The sequence below is a fragment of the Pomacea canaliculata genome, linkage group LG1 (genome assembly GCF_003073045.1).
Source record: "Pomacea canaliculata isolate SZHN2017 linkage group LG1, ASM307304v1, whole genome shotgun sequence".
NCBI lineage: Eukaryota > Metazoa > Mollusca > Gastropoda > Architaenioglossa > Ampullariidae > Pomacea > Pomacea canaliculata.
The window spans coordinates 18,307,557-18,335,329 of NC_037590.1; the positions used below are offsets into that span (position 1 = coordinate 18,307,557).

Genomic DNA, 27,773 nt, shown 5'->3' on the forward strand with positions numbered 1-27,773 from the left:
CGCTCATTCAACGTCATAGCAGGGGGGCGCGGAGAGGGACAGCCGGCGGAGCGAAGATAGAAAAGCGCGAGTGCGGGCCTGCGGCTGGAAAGACTCGGAGTGAGTTTGGTTAGCGAGCAAGCAGCATCAAGGTTGTCAAGTCGTTGGTGATACACCTTTATTTCTCTCTGCACATCCCCGCATCACTTGTGCTTGAAAGTCTGCGAACTCGACACGCTCGAGCTGATTGGCTGGAGGAAAAGAAACTTGAGGGTTTTAGGACGCTGAGGGCTTTTTTGTCAACGAACAAAAGAAAGGTGAGTTACTTTAAACATACGATGCTGTGAGAACATAACTGTGCTTAAACATTGAACTTAAAAGACTTAAAAGTCTTTAGATAATCATTGACTGTGAGAAATAGGAAATGTATAATAAAGGCATGAGACCTTAAAAAAGAAGAAGAAACATTCTCATAATTTAAAGCCTACTAAATAAAAGCGCTAAAAAGAAAAAAATCGCAGTTTTTTTGTTTGTTTTTTTTTTTTTTTTTTTTGGAAAAGTTGTTAGATTCCAGAGCAACAATATCCCATTAAGAATCAGATTTATGCATAGTCAACTTGGAATTAAATATTATGGTGTGTAACGCGAGGGACAAAGGTTAGAAGCAACGGAAAACATTCATGACCAAAGTTTTCAGCCTACTTGGTTAGTGCGACCCTTGACTAGAAAAGTTGACATGCTAAAGCAGGGTTTTATGCTCGGTTCTTTGTGTTCTCCTAACGAAAGGAAAAAATAAAACTACGCGAAGACGGCGACAAAAATAAAAAGGAAAGAATTTCGCTGCATGTTTATAGGTAAAAGTAAATGTCTATGACGAAATAACCTCCCGCTATTATAACCACACTTAGGGTAGTGGAGAAAGAAGAAGACAACCAAGCCTGTGTAATTGCAAGGCAAATATAAAAACTTGCAAAGGCCGTGGGGAGGTACACGGTGCTACAATATGCAGAGGCCCGTTTTTACTGTCACCTGTAGTGTAGATGAATCGCCGATGTTGCTGCCTTTTGTCAGACCCCCCGGCTGCTTGACAACGTTAATGTGAAGGGAGGGCGGATGGCGCCTTGAGTCAGGGTGTCGCCGGGAGGGCTGGTGATGGGAGCGGGGTGGTAGAGGGTGGGGATCGTTGGGCCTGCGAGCTGCAGGAAGGGGGAGAATGGTCGGAGGTCTAAGGACTAGGGTGCGTTTGATAAACTATTGTTTTCCGGCACGAAGCTTGTGTCTGCCTTATTTGCTTCACTCGTGATCAGGGACAATGTCACCACCCGACCTCTCATCCCCACTCCACACTTCTTGTCATTTAGCCGGGTGTGTGTGTGCACGTGCGCGTTGGTGCGTTGCTGCAAAAGAGAAAGAGATGCTGGCATATGCTTTTCATACTCGTCCTAAATAACTACCTCTGCATCTCTATATATTCATCTTTTTTTTTTTAAGAGGAGCCGGGAAGGTCCAACATTATGCATACCTGTCTTCCTTTAAGCTCCATCTATTTTGCACACTGCGTGCATTTACCTTGCGCGATCTTATGTAAGGTGAGTTCAAGGACATGAAGGGCACACCGCGTTCTTGCGTCAGGACATTTTTATACAGGTTGTAATGTGTGTTTGTGTGTGTGTGTGCACGCTACGGTTCTCATCGATTCGACGAAATGATCGACTGCGTCTGCATCGGTTTCTGCCAACATTCCGCAAGATTGCTCACTCACCGTCAAGGCCCGAGATTTTCCCCTTTCCTCACTATGTACATTCCTCTGATGCTTATTTCCTCTACTTTCCCCTCTGACATTTATTGCGTCTGCTAGGTGGCCGCAGAAGGCGAGGGAAGAAAACATTTTTCAGAAGTCGCATTTGCTTATTACTGAAGCGTTCTCTTTCTTCACCTACATGTCTATCGTCACACCCGAGGTAACATGGGAGTCAGGCTAGTTTAATGGAAACGGATGCAGCTGTGCGTTAGGGTGTTTAAAGGGCGGCAGTGTTTTGATGTTTTGGCTTTGAGACTAATCAGATACAAATTTTTGTGAGTTTAGATGATAAATGTCGCAGGTCGTTTGACAGAAAAAAAACTTGGTTTTCTGTATTGCGAGATTAGCGAGCAGTTAGCTGAAAAGAGAAAGTGGAGGGTTAGTAGAGAAGGAGCAAGTGGCTGCACGTGCAATATGTGTATATTATAATAACATGATCGGACAGTACAGGTCTTTACAAAGTTCGGCGAAAACCTGAGATAAGAAATCGTCTGTAACAAAAGTGCTAACTAGTGCCGATAGGGATGCTCCTCCTCCCCAACACACTCAAAATTTTCTTCTTTATCCAGACTTTTTGCTGCAGGCGGTTGGGTTAGTTCACTGCCTAGAGTTTCATGCGACTTTGTCGGACCACGTGTCTATCTTTCAACACCGTTTCGTTTCGCTTACACAGACCTCTTTAAAGGATAATTAGTGAGAGGTAGTACCACTTTCACACCATTCCGCTCTGCGCGATTTCTTCCTTTTTTTCCCCCTACACCCCATCCTGTTACACAATTTCTCAACCTCGCCCCTTCTAATAGCAGGTCGACTTTATACGGATTTACCATACGCCGTATGTCTTCAATGCCCATCCATCTGCCACTTTTATTCTGCTGATGCCTCTTAAAAGTCAGAGCTTCCGACAGATTCTACTATACTGCTCGTCAGCATAAAATCATGGCGCTCAGACAAACAAACCAGCTGCAGCCTCTGCGACATCCGAGAGGAAGAGCAGATCCTTCAGCCTGCAGGAAACACCGTTTCCTATCGAGACATCAGACGCCGAATGGTAGTCACACATCCATCCATCCCAACAGCCAGAGCTGAACACCACAGGAAGCAAAGGCAGCTGTTGCTGATGTGGTGTGGGCTGACTCCTAAATGAATGAGGTCTGTTATCGGGTGATGATGAGCCGGCCGACATTCAAGTACCACTTTATCTAAGCATGTTTGTGTGTATGTGCGTTCGTGCGTGCGTGTATGGGGCTCCTAGCATGGAAAGAGAGAAAAAAAGAGGCATGGGGCAGTGCACGTTTAGGGTTCATAGCAAGGTTAACTAACGTGCACCAGTAAGTGATTTCGCATTGTTAGTTTTTTTCAGGTCAGTCGGTTGACGTCGTTATCCAGGTCAGCCGATGGGTGGTGGTTGACTTACACTGAAATGCGGGAAGACGTGGTGGGGGTGACCGTTGTCTTGTAAGGAAGTGTCGTAACTGTTTGCATACACCGGGTAACAGTAGGAGTGCTGACTAAACGGGTGCTGCTACCTCGACACTGTGAAGTTTGTTTGGAAACACTCCAACAGAGTGCGACAAATGCTTGCAACGTGCTGTTAAGAAAAAGGCAATCAGCACGCAAAGTTCTAGAAAGAAAAGGTGATCCGAAACTGCTTGTTTTTGAACCCGATGATGTTAAAAGTATGTGGATTAGAATCTGGGATTATAACCCCAACTCTTTTTTGTGTGGGGTATAGCAGAATGGCGTGGTTGTTTATTGCCCCAGCACAACTGTTTACTTCCATAAAAGTAAAAAAAAACACACACACACAATTACAGGTGACAGTTTGTTAACGCTTTTAATCATGAATGCACCGTAATGGCCATTTCGTTTACTTTGACACGAAGCTGACTGAAGTTTACCTCAGGCTGCCTATGGCAGATGAACCAGCAAAGGCAAAGACGTGGTGGCACGTTGACAGGTCACAGCACCATGGCGGTGACATTCCCACGGACACCCTAACACTGAATGGGTGGATGGGGGAAAATGTCGGGGACCACCTCGGCTCAAAGGAAGGAAGGGAAAAGTAGTTGAGGTGGTGGTCTCACGCAGATGTTTAACATCTACGTCATAAATCTCTGGCTATGTAGTTGTATACTCTACACTGGTTGTTTTCTTTATTTTCGTTCTGTTAGTGCCTGTCTTTCTGTGTGCATGTGTGCTCGCGTAAGTAAAAAAAACTTCAGAAGAAGAAACGGAAAACTGTCATTTTTACATAAAAATAAATCCTAGCGTGCAATTTTTCTATGTGTGTTCAACGTGTAGGAGACTTTCATAAAATCATGGTGAATCCTTCTGTTCTCCAAATACACGACTAACCCTAACATTAACCTACAGACATCAGCACGCATAGAGGTCAATGATCCAGATATCAGGCTTGTACAGGGATATATATTTACGAGGTGAAGGCTCAACCAGTGGGAAAACTTTAACTGTGTACAACAGTGACGTCATGTTGACCTCTTTCTGTGCATGGGAATGCTTGTAAGCGTGTAATTCGAGAACACACGAGGGGCCCTCACCCAAATTTTAGTATTTTGTACTGATGTTTACACAGTAGCAAACACGTTTAAAGCCTACTAGACCTGTAAAGCTAGGATGCGTGGTGCAGACACCCTCTAGGCTAAGAGGATGCGAAAAAGAAGGAAGAAACGAGCGTAGAATATGACGGATTAGCCAGTAAGTACTTCTGAAAAGGCCAGGAGGGCTAAGAAGGGAAGCTGAAATCTTCCTGTAAGGTGTCTCTAATCTCGACCGTCATCTTTCATCAGCGGACACACGAGTAACTCCTTGACCATTGTTTCGCAGGGGAAAGCATTTTTCGAACTATTCGGCACATGTGATGACGCGTCCTGGAGCGTCTGCTGATAAGATTAGATTGCAATTGAACCCCCTTCCCCGCATTATTTCTTACCCCGCCCCTGAGTCTTGTTTCTTGATGCATTGTCTCGCATCTTTTGTTCCCAGGATCACGAAGTGTTCAAAGCACGTCTTGTTATCGCGTGTCAGTGATGGTAGACAACGGATACCCGACGATTTCAAAAATGCATGAATGTTCCACTCTCACTTAAATACAGATTACGGCCATAATCTGGAGCTTAGCAGCCTTTCATTCTCTTCTAAGTGTTCTCTTATTATCGCTAAACAGCAAACAAAGGCAAACCGACCCGAGAAAGCAATAATTCATAAACGTGGTGAACAGGATGGTGTTGATGAAGAAAGGAAGGCATCACGATTCTGGACCGCGTCACATTCCTCGCAGCACCTGTGCTTATCTGTTTCATAAAGGAATTTTTCAGTTGTGCGGTTTTCACCTTAAGGACACGGTTACCATATCTTCCCATCATGAAATCGACCACTGACACAAAGGGGTAGGGGGTAAATGAAAGACTTTTCGTGTAAACGGAGATCAATGTAGCAACATTTGGAAAGTATAGCTTTGAGGTTTGCTAACGCAGGTGCGTGCAGACACGAAGGGTGGAAAGGCGAGCCTTAAATATGCCACTGCGCATGCTCGTGACCAGACCTGGGATAAAAACCGTGTGATGCCTTTCAGAACTCTCAGATACGCGGTCTGTGTCCGAGTGTGAAGCTTCTGGTCATTGGGAAGTGGATCTTCTAGTTGACTCACAAGCTCTGAAGGAATAAGGCGCAAGGTATGCTACGTGTTCATTGTATTCTTTTGCTGTCGCGTCCTACACATCGACTAGTCAAGAAATATGTTACCTGTTATCAAAGTTATTCTATAACTAGAAAGTCCTTTGTTAGTGTTTGCCATGTCTGAGCATACATCCAAGCATGCATACACCTACAGACATAATACATATACACACTCAAGCGCTGTCTACTGAAAGCAGTTCTTTGTTGTCAGCGGTGAAAAAAAAAAATCTTAGAACCACTTTAGCTTCTGATGGACATGTGGAAGTTATTGGGGACGGAGGGTTAGGAGTGGTTGAGGTTCACATCCAGGTCGACAGCAGGTCTATGCTCCCCCTTCACGCGCATCATCAGCAGCTTTTTCATTTATTTACTCACGTAGCCTGGGAGATCAACGACCTCGCGGTGCATTATGGGTCGGAACGCGACACGAAGCGGGGGCGAAGGATTAAGGCAAGATAGGAGAGGGAGAAGTAATAAAAGGATGGGGAAAGGTGGAAGAGATTGCCCTTCTGACCCGTTCTTGTGCCACTTTTCGTTCCTTTTAAACGTTCGTTCCTTAGTTCGCCGTTCTTCCCGGGTGAGCGCTTATACCTACCACACCCCACCCCAAGCTCCATCCATTACGCCCTTCTGCCCAGCCTCCGTAGGCAGTCCACTCTCCGAGACCGTTAATTCCGAAGCTCGGTTCCATCAACAGAGTCGTTAGAAATGCTGGCTGCTCCCTTGCCACTAGGCAGCTTCTGAACTGCTGGTCGTTTATGTCAAGGCCGCGGGTTAGAGCGTCTGGCTTTTCTTTTTTTATTGCCCACTCGCCAGAACAAGACTTGTTTATAGTTGTTTTCGTTTCTGGCCTGTCTCATTCTTTCATGCCATACATGCATACACTTGTTTTTTCTCGCTGTTGTCGACGCTGCTTTAAATACTTATCAGCTGTGTCTTCTGCTTCTTCTGCCTCTTCTTCTTGTGAGTTCGTGGGTGGTTGGCGTCTATGGATGGTGTGTATCTTTAGAGGTCTTGCCTGGTGAGATCCTTCCCACCTGTGATAAAGAGTTTGACCAGGCTGAGAGAGAAAATATCCTCAACAAGCGTGAAATCTTGCTTTTTATAGATGAACGTACAGTTTTCAAATCTGAGACTCAACCAAGAAACTGTACTGCCTGTTCCTATTAGATCGTGTACCCGATGCCTTTATCTTCTCCTCCAAATTAAACTGCAGTCAGAAAAAGATCGTTGAGCAATGCTTACAAGGAGACAACATGGCGGGAATACAAATGACGTGCTTGTCATGTGTACATAATGGGAGCAGATAAAACTACCATACACTGGTTGGCAGAGTAGAATGTAAATGTTGATATTGTTCCCCTGTGGAAATGCGCAGTAAAGTATCGGTTCGAATGCAGAAGTAGACTTTGCGTCACTTCATGGTTGCGCGTCCTTATCCTGTCACGTGACTAACTGCGGATGTTTTGTGGGTTTCCTTCTGTTCCACGAACCAAACCGGTAATTTGTCAATGGTGACATCGCGAAGCTGTCCAGCTCGAGATAAACATGTTAACACTTGAATTTTTAAAAGGTTTTCTTTCTTCTACCGTCAAGTGTGAGCAGCTGTCGATTCTGTTCCCTTAGCTGGTCCTATTTTTAGAGACGTACTTTTTTTTTTCTCTTTCGTTGAAAGACTACACTAAAAATATTTTTCCAAAAGTGTTTTCTACCTCAGCTTGACGGGACAAACTCTGCTCGTATTACCACATCTTCAACACATAGAAGCAAACCTAAATCACACATCCAATAAGCAGCCATTCAGCAAAAGCTTTTTTTTCTAATTACCTCCTCCCAGCGCGCGTCTAAAATTAGCTATTGACACACCTACCTAATTTACATAAATCCCACGAGTTTATGTTCTTTACAACAGCTGTTGCATTCGTTGTCAAGGGTACTTTTGTGGTGGCGCACGGTGTTCAGTCGCGACCTTCGATGCAGGTGTGATGATGACGTCCTAGCATGCGCCCACGCGCGCGGTTTTTTTTTTTTTTTTCTTTCTTTCTTTTGTCGGCTGCTGAGCGCGTCACTGGCGGAAGCTTGCTTCAGTCGCATGTGTCTCAGCCACATGTGAACAGGATGATGCAAGATGCGATGCCAAGGTCGCAATACTCGCGAGGTCGTGCAGGGTGCACGGTCTGGCTGCTCCGAGTGTTTAGCTAGGTGGGAGAATCGTGCCTTTAATTGCAGGTGAGCGTGTTTGCTCGCGCGTGCAAACGCGCTGAGGTTAAAAAAAGAACCGAGCCTGCTTATTTCGAGGTTGTTAGCTGATGAAATAGCTCATGGCAAGACCGGTGATCAACAATGGTCTCATAGTATGATTCAGGGTGAGTGAGGTGAGTGCAGTGTGCACTAGCATCAGGGAAGAGGCGTAATGTTGGTATCGGTGTCTGAATCTCGTGAAGCGAAACCGACAGCGCAGACAACGTCAGTAAACACCAGGTGTCACTGTATCAAGTGAATAGACCGTGACGGTGCAGTATTGACTGCGTCAAAAATATATATATATCGCTCACGTGACAGGAAAATTTTAAAGTTTCGCAGTGTGTCGTAAGGATGGGAGTGGTAGCATGAGTGCTCCTGTTGTGTCTATGCCTAAAAACAACAACAATGAAATTAATGATTCGTAGAAGTTTTTGAAAAAAGAAAAACTTTTTAATGGTTGTATTGATTAGTTGTTTTGAAACTCCTCCACTCTCACAATGTAAAGGGAGAAAGTGAACCCCTAGTGCGATTTTTTTGTTTATATGTTGGTCAGTTTTATTTCGTCAACATTACTGAAATTCAGTACCACTCGAGCGATCAGAAAGAGAATTATTTGAGACAGATCTGGACAAGCCTTTCGGTTATCGTAGCTAAGTCAATCGTATCGTTAGTAGTAGTTTATCTATGGAGCTTTAACCTTCCACCATTGTTATTGCGCTGATGTTGCATGATTTGTTTTCGAAATTCTGCCAACAGCTTGTACTTCTGGAAACATCTATTTATGACGGCATACCTGTTTATAAACACCAGTGCACTTTTTAACATGCTGGCATCAGCTCCCCACCAAGTGTGACTGAGTAGAAAGAGAAAAAAGCGGGGAAGAGAGGAAGAAAAACTTTTGAAGGGTTTCTACCGTTCTGGTGTGCGACGTGCTGTGTAGGCGGCAGGAGGGACAGGAAAGAACCTTGTACACAAGCTGCTTCAGCAGCAGGGAAGGAAGCTTTGCTAGTCGTGGCGTCCGCCTGTAGTCTCGGCGAGGTTCGACCCGCCTCATTTGTTAATTGCTCTGCAATTTGCATCGCCCTGTAGAGCCGCACTTAAGCGGGTGCGTGCAGGGCACTTACACGCTTCTTAAAGTGCTGGTTCCTGGCTAGGGATTGGAACCATCGTGTGGGTGGGTATGGTTGGTGATCGGGGGAGAGGAAAAGATGTCTGTGGTGCGGGTGATGAAATTCACGTCGATACACGAAGCGATATCGACACCACTGATCAGAAAGCCCCGAAAGTTTTCTTACCCATAATATCGCCCGTTCTCTGCAATTGGAGTTCTGCGTCGTCTGATCAGTATGACCTTTCCCGTACATGGTTACTCGGGGTTAAGACAGTCGCGTAAGGAGAAGACGCTAGAGATCGCATGAGCGAAAAAGAAAAAAAAATAAAGAAGAGTCGGTTTTCTTGTCCCCAAACTGCGAAATGACAATTTAAAACACACCTCTCTGTCAAACCCAAAGTCAGTATTCCTCTTCTCCTAATGAGTAGTTCGCTACTCCTGATGGGAGTAACGTGATCCAATCCAGCTGGACTGAATCTCCCATTGCCAACCCAGTGTCGTCACCATTGTCCATCGCTGCCATTTTCATCCGGCTGAGCTTCCTCACTCCGTACTATTCCAACCGTTCAAAGTTGCGCGTGCTTGACCAAAAAGGTGCGCTTGCTGGTTGGATTTTCTGCCCCTCCCTTTCTAGTCGTGAACGCTTAGCAATGTGCTTAGAAACTAGACAACAAAAACACCTGAATCAGCCCAGGCTTTGGAGTGTAGACGACGTTGCAACTAGGTCCAAGGGTATTGAAGGTAGGTCAGGCATTGTGAGGAACTGGGAGATCTTTGGGTACAGAATGGAAGTCTCTGCGCAAATATCGAGCGAGGCAAAGTAGAAGGAGTGGAGCTTAGTTCAAACTCGGATAGAGTTAGGAAAACACCAGATGGCGCCACGGGTTTCGCTTGGGTAGAGAGTCCTTTTGCACCTTTGAGGACAGTGGGGAAATATATGTGATCGGTAGTCAGACATTCCCCACCCATCCCACCCGATAGACCTCACGCGCGAGCGTTTTTCACGTTGTCAATCAATGCCAGTAACGTCGTGTTTTGAATGAGCTGTTTTCCCCGTTTCGTGAAAGGGAGCCAAACAGGAGAAGTTAAATCCGAGCCAATAATCGCACAATAAATGCACAAAAATATCTTCTCGGCATTACCCTCCCAACATGCCTTGTTGCCTGAAAAAAACGTGTAAAATTACTACAGGGGAGGTGTGAATTATGCGTAGCTGTGCTACATGAAAGGGTATGTGTGTGCTTGTGTGCGTGTGTGGCTATAAAAGCAGAACTTTTCAAGGGAAAAGTTCAGGTTCAATCAAAAGAAATAAAGGCGGGGGAGAGGGACAATAGGTGGCGTTAGCTTCTCTTTTCGCTAGCTCGTTTTGTAGAGGTGTAATGATCATTCGACTGGAAAGGCCTGTGCAGCTCACAGAAAGAACATAAAAAATGAAAACAAAATCCACGTGGAGTCAGGGGTTCAGGTACAAGGTTAACCTCGCTAAACGACTGGTACATGTATGAATCTATAGTGTAAGTGGTGTACTTGACAAAGCTGCAACTGCCGTACACCAAGAGAAGGTCAGTCATCAGAGACTGCTGTTGTGGCAACGACACTTCACCTTCACCTAGTTAGTAAAAGTGACAAAGCAAGCCGCGGAGGGACTGTGGGAAACCTGCCAGTTGAGGGAAAGAAAAGAAAAACAAACAATAGTATTGACGTGACCAGAACCCCTGAAATTCATTCTCGTGTGAAGACACCAATTCAAACAAGTGCTTCCATTTTACAATTTGTCCAGTCGGTAAACCTCTGTTTTGTAGGTCATCATCTGTGTCGTTCTTATCGCACAACTTCAGGCCTAAGACAAGGTCAGAAGTCGAGGCAGTAGAAGAGGTCACTAGAAGAAAGGAGGTCGCCGGCTATTGTTGCCCGGCAAAAGTTGCCGAGGGAACACCACTGTTTCTCGTCTGTTCACTTCCTCGTCCTCAGGTCACTCGCAACAGACCGGGTGGCGAACAGTCTGACACGCAGAAGGTTACTGGGGCTCCTGCCCACGACTCCCCCACTTTCCGTTCCTTCTGCCCGCCCCCAGCACATCGAAAACCGCTTCCGCCGTTACAGTGCTTACGAAGAGCACCATGTCCTGGGAAAACTGATTCATACTTTTTTTTTTTTTTTTTTTCGAACCCACCCGCAACCCGCCTGACCTCCGTGACCTTAGCTTAGTCAACTTGAGAGAGAGAAAAAAAAATCACAGAAGGGGGTGAAGGTGGGAGTTGTGAGTTTGAATCGCTCGCAGCGTCCACGTCTAAAAAAGGCATATGGGGGGTGGGGGAGAACCGACCCGCTGACCTAGTTACACCCATCTTCCTGAACTTTCTTTCAAGTTGAAGGCTTGCATTGCGAATGTCGTCTGCACTTACATCATCCGTTTTTGACGTTTCCTGCTCTCCCAGCTCACCAAAAGTGGCATCCCTGCTTATGACCCTGCGCGTGAGGAACCTTTTTTTTATATGAATATTTTTGGGTTTCCCCTATAAGGTAACGAAGAGCAATCTAGCTCTGTGGCCCTCCTATGAACTGCACGCTGACACTGCCGCGAACTGTGCACGCAGCCTCGATTGAGGTTGGGGACGAGTTGGCTAAAGGGAAAGTGGCGGCGGGGGAGAGGGAGGGCGCAGCCGCTCGCAAAGGGTTAAAAACCTGCCCTTTCCCTCGAGTTCAATCACTTTACCACAGATCGTTGGCGAAGCTTGATCTGCTCTCAGCTGTACCCACCAGTGTGTGTGTGTGCTCCCCACAAGAAAACAGATTCGGACGCTTATTGCTCATTGCTACCTGCTGTGCAGACCTCGTCTATACTTCTCCACAAAGTAAGTGAACCGTGAATGTTATCGTATTCGTTAGAACCGTAAGATTGACGAGCTGTGACGCATGTTTAGAACTGGGACAAATCTTTCTTTTGTGGTTGTATGGGAACGGAAGTCTCCTGCATAGCTCTACAGACACCACCCACCCGTTTCTCTTTATCCTCACCGCCAGTCCTTGCCGGTGTCGTTGTAAGTCATGACGTCTGTTTCTCGGTGCGCTCGTCCGCGCAGGTATCGACTGACATTGCATCATCCACCCTACGAATAGCTCTGAATGGTAGGAGTTTGTTTGTCGATGGTCTAGGTGACTGGCGGCTTTGACAGCGATTTTCGCACCTAAGTGTTAAGAAATTTCGCACGATCCATCATGTTGAAGGTCAAAACATTGCGAGAGAACGGTCAAATTATTTACTCTACCCTTAATCCTCCCTCCTGAGAGAAATAATCTGCTAAGAAACTATACTTGCTTTGTAATCATACCCCCGCCAACCGTCATGACGAAAACTGTTTTGAGTGGTGCCGCTTGAGCTGATTGCTTGGTCTTAAGAATGTTTTGACTTCGTGTATGATAATAGTCTCCCGTGCAAGAGCCTGGAGTAATCTCCGGAACGTAGCTTGGTGGTCTGTCTGGCATCAGGCAGGCTGAGGACAAGAAAGTATTTACGGCACCCAGTGAGGGGATGCAAAGATAACAAGTCCAAGTAGCTGTTGAGCCGAAGATTCATGTCACTTTTCACGTACTTAACTTACTGACACTGGTATCAGCGTGAAAAACAGTCGTTGTCTCGTGTTCCCCTTGTGCTAGTCATCGTAAAACTATCTTTATCATCGCTAAATTTAATCCTGGAGATGTCAAACATTCATTTGGTGTAAGATACCTATTAATTTAGACGAGACAGTCGGTCAGACAGAAAGTGAGCAGTGTAGGAGTATATAGAGACGAGAGTTGAGTTGGAGGTAGCTCTTGAAGTGTACTAGTGTAGACACAAGTAACTAAATAAATCTCCACAGATCGATAGTATGAAATTGTATGTGCTGAAATGTGAATGCTTCATTTTTCATTGTTATACTTTGCAGTGTAAATCCTTTTTGATCGCTGTCAGATTGAGGCTTGTCTACTTATTTCATCTCTCTCTCTCTGTCTTTCAAGTTTCTCTGGTCATAATCACATATTTTTTACAAACGCGATAACATTCTTTTCTCTGATTTCTTCTCCCGTTATTTTCTTTCTGTTTTAATTCTTGTCCTGGAATTTTCAAGTAATCAATACCTGGTGAAGTGGGTGTTTAATCATATAAGAACGTTTTACCGTTGTAGCAGTCTTCTAATTGACGCAGAAAGTGTCCATCGGGTACGCATTAAAAAAAAAAGGTTAACATTATTAAAAGAAAACATGGATGATTTAAAGTAATGCAGCTTTTCCCCTTCTTGATTAATCCAAACCCTCGACTAGTCTTCTATCATCTTGTCATCACTTACTGGCCCTCGAGTCTTGTACCATTGTAGTAATGGAAGATTTTTTTTTTTCCTTCGCGTGAGTTGGGGAAACTCGCAGTTTCTCGCAAAAACCTGTAGAATCTCGGGAGCGAATATATAAGTAATAAATGGGCGCCCTCGTTTTCATGGGCGGTTCGTTCTTTCCTGTGCCGACAAGATGAAACATAAAACGTCAGTTTACGTCATCTTCAGTGTCTCAGCGCCGGTCGTTGTCAATCTTTTTTGTCAGTGTTTTTTTTTTTATGGCTTCCACTCTTTATTTCTCCCGCTGTCGCCCCCCTCTCTCACTCCCCTTCAAACACCTTTGTCTCTATTCAAGATCACCTTCAGGCCTCTCGCAGCAGTGTTTTTTGTTTTAAGACACTGAAACTGCGGTCGGTGTCACTTTGGTGTCGACATGGCTAGTTCAAAGCTCTCGAAGCTCAAACAAATCACCAGTGAATGGGTGAATGGGCCTCTTACGTCACCACAGCTGTCAGGTGCACGTTTATTCAGACTGCACGTCCTCCTCTGGTGGTGAGGACTCGTCTCCCCTACCAAAGTGCACACGGCGAGCTGGCGTCTGCAGTTTCGCAGGTAGGCGCCCCCAGCGTACGTGATCTTGCGCATGAGACCCGAGGCCCGAGAGCAAGTCAAAGGGTGGCCCTTAGTTATTGAGTACATTTCGATGCACGTGGTCTCGCCGATCGACGCCGCGCCAACCGCTGGCATTGATTCAACTCACTCTCTTCCCCTAACATCCCTCCCTTGCCCACCCTCCCTTACATCACTAGCGTAATGTCGAGGCACCCACGTTTGCCCACTCCCATTTTGCCGCGTCCACCCTCTTAGCTCGCACGCGCGCAGGACGCACACACGCAACGAGCGCACGCCGCACACATCGCAGGCATTCTGAGATCATTTGAGAAACAGAGGCCCACGTTGCAAGTCTTGCTGTGTCGTCTGTCTTGTGCCGTTGCTATCGTCGCAGCTGTTTTAACTTAGCGTTTTACTCAGGACCGTATTGTTGTACCTGCAGGATGTTCTGGCCAGACAACCAAGACTTTGAGATGCCAGTGGCTCAGGGTGGTGATGACACCAAGAACCCAGCCTCCCAGCCCAGAGGCGTAAACAATGGGTGAGTACTTTTTTAATATTATTATAACTTTTTTCCAAATATTGGCTGCTATAGCTCTGTGTTCCTGGAAAAAAAATTAGAAAATTGAAATAGCTTTAATATTGTGGCTTTTTTTTTTGTTGTTGTTGAAAAAGTCAAGTTAACCATTGACAACCCAAGTCTGATTAAAAGTTTTACCAGACATGACAAGAATTTCTGCCTCTAATTAAAAAAGCGGAAAAACTTTTACACAAAGTCAACGTTAGCATTCAACGAGGATTAAGAATTCTTGCAGCAGCCTAATAAAATACTCTATACTTGTGCACTTTCCCAGGTGATTCAGTACTTTATACTAGTTCACTTTGTGATGTTATTACTTTCCACTTCTGCACTTAATGAGATAGTTAAATTTTATGGATAATTTAAACTATTCCACCTTGATGAGATTATTAAATACTTTAAACTCCTGCACTTTGAGAGGTGGTAAAAACTTACAGTCCTGCACTTACGAGCAATCTATACACGTCTATTGTCAAACAAAGAACAAATAAACAATACGAAAAAAAAAACGTGGCACCAGAATTCAGTAATTTAAAATCTGTCTACGGCGCCTACTTACTTTTCAAGCGCGGGGCCCTTTTTCTTTCTTTTTTTTTTTTTTGTACGCGCGACGTTGTGAATGATCACGCCATGGGACCGCCGAGCGCCTGAAATAAAGCACTCATCCAGATATAGCGCCGGCGATATCCGCTGGAGTGTTTTCTCTACAACAGGCCACGAGAAATCGGTTCTGGCCGTCAGCGCCCTGTAGCGGCCGGTCGGAACCTGTCCTCGCGAGGTTAGGAGAGCGCAGAAGTAGTGTTCAGCAACACCCGGCATCCCTACGCTTATCACAAGGGCGTGATGGACGGGAAAAGAGCGGCGTTTACCTTTGCTGATTTTTTAAAGGGAGATAGCTCATGAGTATGGTTATTTCCCTTGGGATCGCTACCGAAACCGCTAGGGGGAACAAGGTCGGCCATAACTACCAACTCGAGCTTGGTGGAGCACTTCAAGCATCTGCCATTAATTTGTGATTTACGATGCACACTACTTTCGTGCCCCTTTACGTGTGATTGACGGGTAGGAAGAAGCGGGTACTGCGAGCAATGTAACTGGAACGACCTGTTCTGTAAAACTAAAGTCGAACTGACTTTAAATGTTCCCAACTCCCACCCTACACTCTTTTGTTCACAAGCAAGGTGGTGACTCTTGAACCAGCATGCATAAGAGTTACGTTTGACCTTTGCCTTACCTTCCCTAAAGGAAGTGAAAGAAGCTACAGACATTAACATCGTAGCTTTTTCACAAAAAAAAAGTTTTTTTCCGAAATGCATATTGTAGGTGACAAAACTGGTATAGTGAGTCAGGAAATTAGTGTGAAAGACTCCTATATATTTCCTGTTGCAACAAGCGTGATTGTTCAGATAAATTGTGAAGTCGCAGTCCATATTGCCACTCACAGACTATTTTTGCCTCTGGAGTCCGGCATCTTAGTGACCACGGGTCAGCGGCACTTGGTTTGTCTCAGCTTCTATGTTTCTGTAAAAGGTTTCTTGCAAAAGGCTAGCATATACCGCTGGCAAACGGGCTTATCACCTGTAGACGGGACTTAAGCGTCATCTGTTGTGTGGGAGAGCACAGAGCTTACAAAGCTATGTACCAGGGTTGGTTTAAAAAAAAACAACCTGGAAAGTATTGCATAAACTGCAGCAGTCAGCTAATTTATACACACACTTCATGAAGACCGCAAAGGGAGCATTTTATTCAGGTTTGAGAATGCAGAAGCGACCTGGGCTATTTAATATTCCGTTGTCAAGGAGACTACGCCGTCTTACGACTTGAAGAGAACAGTACTGAAGCTACAAATAAACACAGGGGATAGGGTTACAGCGCGTTTCCATGAGATGTCTCGCTGGAGAGACCGCAGAAATGCACATTTTTTTTTTAAATTGTTTTTTTTTTGCTCTTGCGATCAGGTGATTTGACAATGATTTTTTTTCCCCCGCAGAAGACATTTCTGTGAATCTAAATCAAATGCCATAAAGTTAAGCGTTTTCCAAAATCGACTATTTTAATTAGAAGATTTATGGCGTTCCCGATGAGAAACATCCCTCTCAAGATAAACCCAACATCTGATCTTAGAATCGTTAAACGCCTGTACAGAAAATCAGCCGTGTTCTGGGCAGGTCTGGTGATCAAGAGAAATGCCAACTTTATCAGCGTTGTGGATAGAGCTAGCTTCTTAATCAGTGGGTCTGGTGGAGAGGATGGATTTGACCCTCGGATAGTTAGTGCCTTGGTCACGCGGCCGGGCCGTGATATCATAATCTGATAGGCCGCCACAGCCTGGAGATGACACTTTAATCTCCATGCTTTTGGGGAGAAAATATTGCGTGCGGGTTCAGGAAAGGGACCTCGACCGACATGCAGCAGCAGCTCCGAAGCACTCATGCTCATTATGTTGTGAGATAGGAGTTTAATTTTAGGGGGCTATTACATGCCACAAATTAAACGATAATTAGAAAGATGTTTCTGCGACCCGATCAGAGATAAAAAAATTTCGCTGGTCTTTTCGGCTTTCGTGGGAAACATGACAAATTCTGACATTAGGAACTTAAAAAAGGGGGCTAGGATCACTTAATCATGTAAACTAGTGATGCTACTCTTTAATGGCCTTGGTTTTCTGGGGAATGTCCATAAGCTGAATTTTTTGGGAGTGGGGGAGATAGTCCGTGGTGGTTGGGCATTTTTTTTTTTTTAACGATCTGTCAATTTTCAGCGAAGACATGTTCTGAATGGTGATTTATTTCTCGGAATACTGAATTTTTCAATAGGCAAAACGAGTTTCCTTGTCTTAAAAATAGTTTTACGGGAAATGTTGAGAATTATCATAGTTTTTTTTAGGAGACGGGTTTCATCGGACAATCTGGGCGGGGTCAAGAGTGTTTCGTCGTTTTAACGAGTCCCATAATATGCCAAGCGATGTTCCTGATGATGCGATCGTCGCCTTGGCGCCAAGAACGCACATTGACCATCACAGGCTGCGCCAAGGGGGTGGAGAAGGTGGGGAGGGGGAGTCTCCGGTCGCAACTTGTTCCGTGCTGCAGCCGCGGGCAGAGCGCGAGGAAAACTGGTTGACACGGGCTTGCGCCTGTCCGTGTCACGTGACATCGCCATCGATCTGACGTTCAGTGCATGACCTGCTTCGGCGGGCTTTGCTTGACGTCACACTACGCCAGCGGCTTCGAGACTCGAATCGTCGGCTCGTTTCTTGTGAACATCAGTCGTGAATGTTATAGGAAAATATTGTGACGGTCGTGGTTTTTGTGTGAATAAGTAACGAGCTTATTTTCAAATCGTGCATTAAAAAAAAAAATACCGACCTACTCAGGTATGTGCATTTGGCACTTTCAATGTGTCTGGTGCAGTTTAGTATAATTTATGCAACCATCATATGGTCAGCGTGTGACGCTGGCATGTTTGCCCATACCATTTCAGTAGATGCCGTCAAACTGACACACAAAGGTCAGACAAGGTTGATATGACACCTGTGCCACTTAAATAGCGCCAAAGTGACCCCAACATGCGAACAAGAGATCCCCTTCCCCACCAAAACTTTTCAAGTCCGCGTGCGCATTCAAAATGCTGACATCCACAGTTTGGCACGTGTCCGTCTATAAAAGAATCGCAGCTGTCGGCTTGATAAACGTTTATTATTGTTATTAAAGGCGGCCGTGGGTGTGGGAACTGCAATCTGCAATTGTGTCACGGCCTTGTGGCCGTTTTGCGTGTTCAGCTATACTTTCGGTTGTTTCAGACCTATAGCTTTTTTGACATTAAAAAATATATCCACATCGACTGTTAATACTAAAGCTGTGTGAATACCACATGAATTGTTAGATTTGCACTATGTGTACTCTTGAAGTACAAAAAACAAAACAACAAAAGTCTTCCAGCACATTACGAACCTGCAGAAAAAATGAACTCCTTAGTTTGACACTTGACCTTAACATCCTAACAACCCGTGTGTGCCCCCGAAGATAGAGCGCTGAAAGGTCAACAAGCAAACAAAAAATGTTTGGACTAAGCGTTTCGTGTGTGCCAAGTAATATCTGTAGCCGAAATAAATGGAACGGCGCGTGACATTAGAAAGGAGAGAGAAAACTGAGGGCAAGGGGGTTGACCTCGTCAGAGATGGTATGAGAAAAATGAAGTCTGCAACAAGCAGTCGCGACAGTAGCTTGGAAACGATCATTGTTTCGGCTCTAACAATGCTGGCGTCACGGCAGAAACGCTAGAATAAAGACACACCTGGCCAGACGCTAGGACATCAGGTCAGATTGGCGACATGTAGCACGTGACAGCTATAGCTTGCTTCATGGTCCCCTTTACTGTCTGCCTTCGATTATTAGCAAAGGGTTTTTCTGTTGTCTAACAAACTATCACTGAGGGAGCAACATAGTCTTGCAAAGAGAGCGTCGTAGATATCTCTAAACCAGAAACAACCTCAGTCTTAAACAGTACTAAACTATCAAGACTTGGAGCACCAACGAAGACCTTTCATGAAGCAGACGATTGTGTTGTCAAGCAAGCTACCGTCCAGGTCGTGACTGTGACAGTAACAAAAGGCTCCCCCCAACCACCCCACTACAGGTGTCCGGCGAAAGATGTCAGGTGCGCAGCTGCAGGTGGTACGAGTTCTAGTCGCCAAGACTGATCCATCGCATTCCAGAGCAACCACAGTGAAGAACAGAGCTTGTGCCTAGGATTTATTTTTTTTATTATTTTTTTTGTTTTTGGATACACACGTTGCACAATCTATCCTAATAATAGTTGTTTTCTGGAAGTCCTGCCAGCAGTTGCGACTAGTGTGGAATACGTTTAGCCAGAAACAAAGAATTTGAGGGAAAATCATATTTCTTAAAAGTAAACGTCGTCAGTAGATGTAATCTTTTTGATCAACCTATGATGTTTTGTTTCCTCCATAATTTCCCGTTAAAGGAGATTAAGAGGAACGATAACATCAACCAAAATGTAGCAAAGAATACAAAACTGCTAAGTTGTGGCGACACTGAGGATAAAATGGCCGACTCATGCGTAGGTTGTGGGAAGGAGGTGTTCATGAATAGACTGTTTCGGTATTGTCAACCTTCCTGTCCGGCAAGTCTACAATGCGCGAGAAAGATAGGTGAGACTTGGGGTGGTACAAAACTTCTCGTTTCAATAGAGTAGACGGGGGAGTTATGTCACCCCTTACCCCCTTGCGGGTTCGCAGTTTGTTTGATGATGGTGTAAAAACTGGGTGTGGTGCACGTTTTATAGCTTGTTTCATGCTTAGGCAGAAAAGGGCAAGAAACGGCTTTTTAATAGATCTTTCCTTTGTTTCGTGGTTCGGCGATATACGCAAACTATGCATACTTATACTTATGTGCGTTGAAAGTCCTTTTCACTTTAGAGAGGTTCTTAACATGTGTTTTAAATTTTTAAGAAAAACTTTTTGATGACCTAATTTTGTTTACACCGGCGCAATTACAAACATATGCGACTGTGGAACATACCAACTGACGTAGAACGTGATTTCTCAAGCATCGCGACACTCGCACCGTTTATCACTCGAGAGCACACAGGTGTGTTTGTGCTTCATTATTGGAAGATGTTTAATTAACGCAGATAAGGTATGAAAATGTGTCATTCAGCGCGTTTTGTCATTACAATTGAAATAGAAATTCATTTTCTTTATGAAATCGACTCCAATAGCAGAATTACATAGCGTATCAATCAGAATACCAGTGCATTACTCTAATGAAATAACACTAAAGCTTTCTTCTTTTTTATCGGATCTCTGTTATGTCCGCACCATCTGTCCAGGGCCCTGGGTAACGATAGTTCGAATGCTTCATTTGAGCTTTTTTTTTTTCACTCCTAAAAACGATATCCCACGAAGTCGTACATGTAAACACATGACGTAGTATAATGGGTTGCTAGCGATCGGGCGATAAGGTGGAGTGGAAGGAAATAAACAGCCTTCACTGTACTGTTAGCACAAAACCGAGACAACAAAGATCGATTGTTTACGACGGCTGAATGACGAAAGACGTGGGGGAGAGAGAGGATCTCGGTGTGACTCTAATTCATGAGGTCAGGACATAAACAACTTCATCCTTGAAAGACAATGTCATACATAAATCGTTAATTGAAACTTGCGCCTTTTCGGGTCACAGAAAACTAGCTCATGGGAAAAACAACCTCCCTCCCCTCCCCACCCAACGGGCATATTGGTTTGTTTTATTTTATTTTTTTTTTTTTTTTGTGTTTTAAGCTGTGAGGATACCCATGCGTATCTTAGTGGTCATGAATGTTTGAACGTTGAATGTTATATTCTGCTCTGACCACCAGCTACTTTTTCGTTCCTAGACACGGATAAACAGTGCAATAATTTATTTCAGACATCTCTTTCCCAACCTCCACAAGAAAAGGGTCATTACTAACAATTCAAATAAACCTCTCAAGCAGGTTTGAGAGTTTCGAAGGAGCGCAGTATACGGGACACGTGACACACAGGTGTACACTATTAATCTTGGCTAGCGGCATTCACGGTGCGAGCGAGGAGTGAGAAAGCAAGACCTGATGCTTCGATGCAGAAACAGGAAGGATGAGTGAGGTGTAGAGGTTTGGATAATCCACAGGGAGGTTGAGGGCGTGTAAAACACGACATCCCACAGTTGTCCGATAATGTGACGCGCAGTTGTTCTACATCCAGCCGTTGTATGCGTGCCCCGGGATCGGCAGACAGGAAAGATCAGGGAACGAAGTGTTTGCTCAGTTGAGAGAATTGCCGGGGTGCGCAGAATCTGGGCCACGTCGTGACTTTTTCGGAGGCGGTCGGGAAAGTGCGTGATAAACCCCCCCAAGTCACCGGTGTGCACGGATAGTTCATGTACGTCACTTTGGGCCCAGAAGTTGCTTCCGTAGGTTATAACCGTGAGTTTTAGGAACCGCGTGCTAAAGATGTTTTGCTGTGCTGACAGGAATTTCCCCCACACACACTCACACCTCCCTGTCTTATGTTGTCTTCACCACCTGGAGCTGCTACTCCGGGCTTGTTTGACGCTGTGCACCCCAAGCCCTGACCTTACCCCGCACACATAAAAAAAAAAAAATGGATACACGTGCAGCATCTCCCGCGCCACACCATTCTGCACGCTGCAACCGCCGTGCGTGACCTGTGCGTAATGTCAGCAACGCGCCCTCGTGGCCGCCTCGGTGAAAAGGGAGACATCAACGCTTGGTTTATTTATTGCGCCATACAGTCGGCACTGCGCCTGCGCCGACGTGTGACGTATGACCTATTAAAGGCGTCCTTGACAACACGCCATTGCGTCTATATGACCGACATCCTGGTTGCTTTGCATGTGTGTGTGTGCTGCTTGGGATACAAGACGCGGCAGCATAATGGGAATCGAGACATATTTGTTCTTTTTTTTTTCGGTGTGTTTTTTTACTTTTCTCTGACGCGCGGCCTGTAGTTGTTTGGGGAGAGAGGTCAAGAAATTGGGGCTCAATATACAATCGTTCTTGCTTTCCATTTGCATCCGCAATCGTCCATTCTTGTGGTAGTGGGGTGGGTGGGGGGGAGGTAGGGAATCCTGTTCTTGGTCTGGTTCCGATCGTCTTTACTGCCGGGGATCACGCGCCACATCCGGCAAGCCTCAGCAGCCAGGAGGTGGTAGTGTGGCACCCCCTAGCGTGCAAACCGCAAAGCAATTTCACACGCATGTTCAACTGTGGAAGACGACAGGCGGCGGAATACTTCGTGGGACGTTTCCTTCCATTATGTCTCCGGCAACCGGGTGACTGGAAGCAGCGAATCGTCTCTCTTTGTGGTGGAACGGATGATGTCCCACCTCCCGTCAGATAATACCTCACCCGTTCGAGGTCGAGAAGCAGTTCCGAGGTGCGTGACAAAACTATGTTGTAGCTGAGCACAATGGCGTGCTGTAATGTTGCGGTGTCTCCCTCCGCCGTGATGCTCAAAAAAGGGAGATTATTATTCGGTTCGTCCTTGTGTCGTAAGTGAAATCGAATACACCAAAGGATCAGGGCCATTGGTATTCTGAATGTACCACAAGACACGGGTAGTTGGTATTCAGTGTCTTTCTTGAACCTTAGCAGCACTCCCACCCCTGCTTGGGCCACCCACTTTTCTGCTTGATACAGATAAGGCTTTTGAAAATAAGCCTCGATGTGGTGGGAACCTACTGCCAGGATATCCCATGGACATTTCCTCTAAAACGCATATATCAATTTTCTCTCGTTTTTGTTTCCACACCAAAACACTAAAAATGCATTTTAACGTAGATGCACTAAAAATGTAAAACTTCATTTGAATACAGATATAGGCGAATATTTCTGTGTTGTGTAATTGATTTTTAAGTAACCCAAGTCGTGCCGCTAGGTTGCAAATAATTGTCTAATCCATCGCTTTCACTCGCAGATTTCACGTCCTCCGTTTTCTCGAAAAGTGGCTCATGTTTTTTCTGTATTTTTATCTTGCAGACTTTTGGGTGTGACGTCCACAAAACTGCTGACCGCTGCCCAGGAAGAGGACAAGCCCAAAGTGTCTGTCGAGGCACCACCTGTCCATCATTTCTTCGGAAGCCTATTCCGGTTTCGTACGGACAGTCTGACCTTGGCTGAGGATGGCGATTTCAGCTCCTGGGGCATCCAGCTGCAAATGCTCTCCGACTACGATATGATGGCGCCACACGTCATCACCTGAATCCAGTCGGCCCGCGAAACACGTTCACGTCAGCATCACTAGTGACACCTAACAGTAACTAACGTCACGAAGAACTTCGCTCTGGGGGAGATAATTCTACTCACATTGGAGTTTGACCCATGAACCAGGCTTGGGGGGAAAAAGAAAACAAAAAAAAAAAGTACGAACTTGTTGTTTAAATCTTATTTCGTAAAGAAATGTAATTTGTGTTGAACTCCGTCGATAACAGTGTTTGTCTTGTAGATTTTATTTATTGTCTGACCCAAGTATAGAGGGCAGCATAACAAAGCACAAGTTGCTCCATGACTCGGCTAGAAAAAGAAACTTTTTTTCTTGAAACAACAGCAAATGAAGTAAACCATCAACGGCTTATGTTCTTGGAGTATCACTTATTTCGAACAAAAAAGAAAAAAAAACTTTCGTTGTGGACTCGTGGCAATGAAGCTGAACACTTCAAGATTTCTAGTAACCTGGTTCCAATCTGACTCCAGTTGATGTTTAATGCTCCTCTCTGTATCAAAACTGTTTTCAAATCTGTGACCACTGAGGGAAAAAATTATTTATTAACTCTTGTGACTTACTGATGTGGTAGATACTTCATTCCTCGGAAGAAAACTCTCCTCTTGATAAACTAGACTAACACACAAAAACACTAGGAGCTTGTAACGGTGTTGGAGGCAATCAGACTGTCTTCGCTGTTTTCATCAATCATTTCATCTGCGCGCTTTGGGATGTGCTCAAGTCCAGGTCGACTCGCCGCAGTAACAGATTTAAAAAAAGGATGAATTTCCCCTTCGGCTTGCCAGTCCTGTCTGCTGCATTCTTCCTGCTTCATCTTGGCCACCGCTGGAAATCTCTTCCTTTGTGCCAGAACACGTTTTAAAGCTTGTCTGTAAATTCAAATGCTGGTCTTAATTTATGTATTTCTGTTACGATATTATATGAACTACAAATAGTATGTTGTATCTGCATCCCAAAGAAGTACACTGTAGTAACTTCATGTAAATATAATTATAAAAAGTCAGTACAGCTGAAGGTGAAAATGAGATGTGAAAAAGCCCATAATGCAATGCTCACAGACATTCTAGTGTATTATTTTGTGCTATAAATTATGACTGTACAGGGGCAAATATGTTCCTACACGTTTAAAATCTCTAAGGCGGGGATCACAATGATTTACTCGTTTTTGTTATTTATATTTTCGTTGGTTTGTTTTCCAAAGCATGCAGAAGTGCGGAGATCAGCACTCTGTCTTCGAAGTTAATGCTAATAATAGTCTACCCGCTGAAATCGTTGTGTACATAATTTGCATGCCGTTTCTGTTGAAATAAGACATTTGGACAGCCCTTAATCTCTTGCCACTGTGTCTCTCATCTATTAACAATTTGCTGTTGTCTCTTGACCAAAGACAGAGAAACTTATAGGACAGACGTAAGACGTCTTTAGTGAGCCCACTAGTGCATGCTAGCTGACCAAGGAACAGTGACTGACGACACTAGAGTGCCGTCCCCTTGCTTTGCCACACTCAACGTATGCAAAGCTGCTTAAATTAAAATGCTTTCATCTATACACACTGTGTCAAACCTACATTTTTTTTGTCTCTGGTGACGTGAAAATAAACGCAGTGCCGACTATGAACATTTTGTGGCGTAGTTTAAAAGCCAAGACTGCTGTTCTTCAAATTAAAATCCTTCTCGTCTGCATTTGCTCTCCTTTTGTAGTTGATTGCCAACACACAAAAAACTACCAATGCACATTTTTAGATGTTGCAGATTTCGATGTTTTCAATTTTCAGTAATGGGAAAGAAGTTGGACCAATCACTAACAATCAAAAATGTAAAGTCCTTCTGTACCTTAGCACTGATCTGGATCTTCAGCGTTTACCTAGCTTTATCCTCGAAGTCAAAGGATTGCGCGGTCTATTCGTCACCTTTTAATCTTGAGGTCAAATGAAGATTGACCTTAGGCTCAAATGCTGACGTGTAGTATGTAGGAAATCGGATAACCATGAGTCAGCGAATAGATGCCCGATTTGTGAAAAAGTTCAGATAACCCTGTTTACTGTCGTTTATTTGGCACTGCTGTCATAGGGAAACCTATGCGACCAATTTTGTGACCCGTTAAAACCGTGACCAAATAGCAAACGCCATCCCCATAATAAGCCATCACTTGCTCGCCAAGATTTATCTTGACAAACGGTTAAATGACTTAGGCGCCTGCCAGCATGTGTTCATTTGTTACATATTGACCCGACATCTACCTTACGCATTGCAGAAGAAGTCCGCGATTGAGTGAAAAGTATATTTTGGCCAGCAGTGTGTGTGTGTGGAGTGAAAAGCTGCCCTGTAGATAAGAGCCACCGGAAATTCTTAATCTAAACCCGTCCTTTGTTTTGTAACTCGCTAGTGAGAAATAGTTCTGGTGGTGTTTGGGTCTGGTTAAACACTACTTTCTGCGCCACACTTTTGGCTCGTAGTAATTCTCAAACCAAAACATTGAGGAAAACTGAACAGAAACAAAATACCGTTTTAACTAATGTTATTTCTAACTTGTTCCAGACTGATGTTTTAAAAATTATTGGATAACTTTGTAACATAAACCGCTCTAAACATTAGAAAGATGTTTGAAAGTCCTGAAATCGACCGTGACCATTTCGGTTCCAGTGAGCCAACCATCCAGATTTCACACCTCAAAAAATATTTCCAGGGCTGCGCTGCATGCATTTATGTAACTCCCACCGAGAAAGTTAATCTTGAATATCAGCTGTCAAGTGATGTAGCTTTCCTCTGCAAAGCGATGTATACGATGTTTAAGACTTACATGTAGCAGTCACAGACATTGTCAATATACCAGTGTATTTCTCTCTTTGATCTTCCTTCTACGAAGGTTCAGTGAACTGGATGACGTAACAATGACGCACTATCAGGTGTTGATTCACACGATGACGTATTAATGACGCATTAATCTTTGAAGAGCTGATTTGAAGTGGTTTTTTTAAACGTCGAAATGATCGTTCACGTTTTCCTCTTTGATGCAAACTAACAACAAAACGATGATCAAACGACTGTCTTTGGTGAGGAAACATCCATATCTGTGCATGTGCCAGCTGTACGCCTAAATTCGTATTACTAAAACTTTCTAAGCCTGAAATGTAGGTCCGCGAAATATTTTTTCCTTAGCATGTCATTTACTCATTTGGTCATTCAAAATGTAAGGATTTGTGAATGTTATGCCTACCTCATTATGTCAAGCAATGCCGGTGCCTTTTGTACATTAAAAAAAAACGATGGCATTTTGTAGGAAATAAAGTAATTAAATTGTGCAGCAACCTGTGTTGCTTTTCCAGGGCGTTTGGCTAAAGTACCAACAAAGGAAAGAAAGTTTGAGTATTACAGTTTGTGGCGTACGAAAGTAAAAATGTCTTTCCAAGGACAAACCAACACAGACGCACCAAAAGCATGGACAAATAAAGGCATCTGCTTTTCTCAATAATCTTTAACAGTCGATATAAAGACTATAGTAGGTGGCCAATATACAAGAAGACAAATAAAGTACGAACCAACATGAAAACCTTAATTCTGCTTGCCAAACCTATTTAATGGCGTTAGTATAACTCCACTGAGTCTGTAGGTTTGCAATAAAATCCCCCATAACAATTTAAAAAAATGGAATTAACGAGATACTCTCGCCAGCCTCGAATGGAAAGCGTAAATGCAATAGGACTCTTTGACCTACCTTCGCTAACTTTCTAGTCACCAAAGAGTTATAAACGTGAGCAGAAAACTGCCAGGTTACCAGTACTTCGCCCTCTGCACTCAACCACCCACTGGATTTACACTTCTAACAAGATGAGTTCTTTTATCCTTAAAGGACAACACAAGCGCTTAGCGAGAATCGCTTGAAATAGAGCAGAAAGTATCACAAATACATGTATATATTCCGGTGGTATTTCATGCCGAAGAAGCACGTGAAATATTAATGCGGTTTTTTTTCTTAATCACACTTGAATTTTTCGAGAAAAAGTGATGAAGGGTAGTATTTCTCAAAATAGCGTCATCTGCATGAGCTGAATTCAAAGAGTAAGGATGCAATTGTTGACCATTAAAGTTTGATCATGAGAAGACTTACCAGTCTGTTCAGTAAACTCCGTTTGGACCAAATCTGTAGGGCTACATTCCAAAGGCAGCCGTCTAATTTTCTAGGCGAAAGATCGCTTCTTGAACTCGACAATACGAGCGATGTTTCTTCATCTGACTAGAAGACATGCTCAGGTTTGCTGGACTCGTTGTTACCAATACTTCTTCTTAGTAATTTTCTTCTGCTTTCCTCATGGCAGGTGAGAATGTCGAAATGTTTGAAGATTTATATCTTGAAAATAAAGTGTAATTATGTACTCATACTTTGTGAATTATTATTTTAAAGTGAACATAATCCGATCATAATCATAAAAAAAAAAATTTCCACTCGTGTTGCCTTTAAAGACCGTTCTCAACCGGGCAAAGAGTCAAACCTCTGAAGAGTTCCAAGGAGCCATTTTACTGGCAACATGTTTGAACAAAGCATGTTAATCAACTCTCTAATGTCCCAAATGTTCGACCTAAAAACATTGGTTTCATGTGACGACCACACAACTTTTCCAGACCTCGTCAAGCACCTGACAACATTTGCTCTTT

General features: G+C 44.2%; 1 long non-coding RNA gene across 1 annotated transcript; it reads left to right on the forward strand.

The window, feature by feature from the left end:
* On the forward strand, positions 1-26,424 carry LOC112553394. The gene is made up of 3 exons (XR_003097049.1): positions 1-296; positions 14,202-14,300; positions 22,878-26,424. It is a non-coding gene; the product is annotated as an uncharacterized LOC112553394 (long non-coding RNA).
* The last annotated feature ends 1,349 nt before the right edge of the window (positions 26,425-27,773 follow it).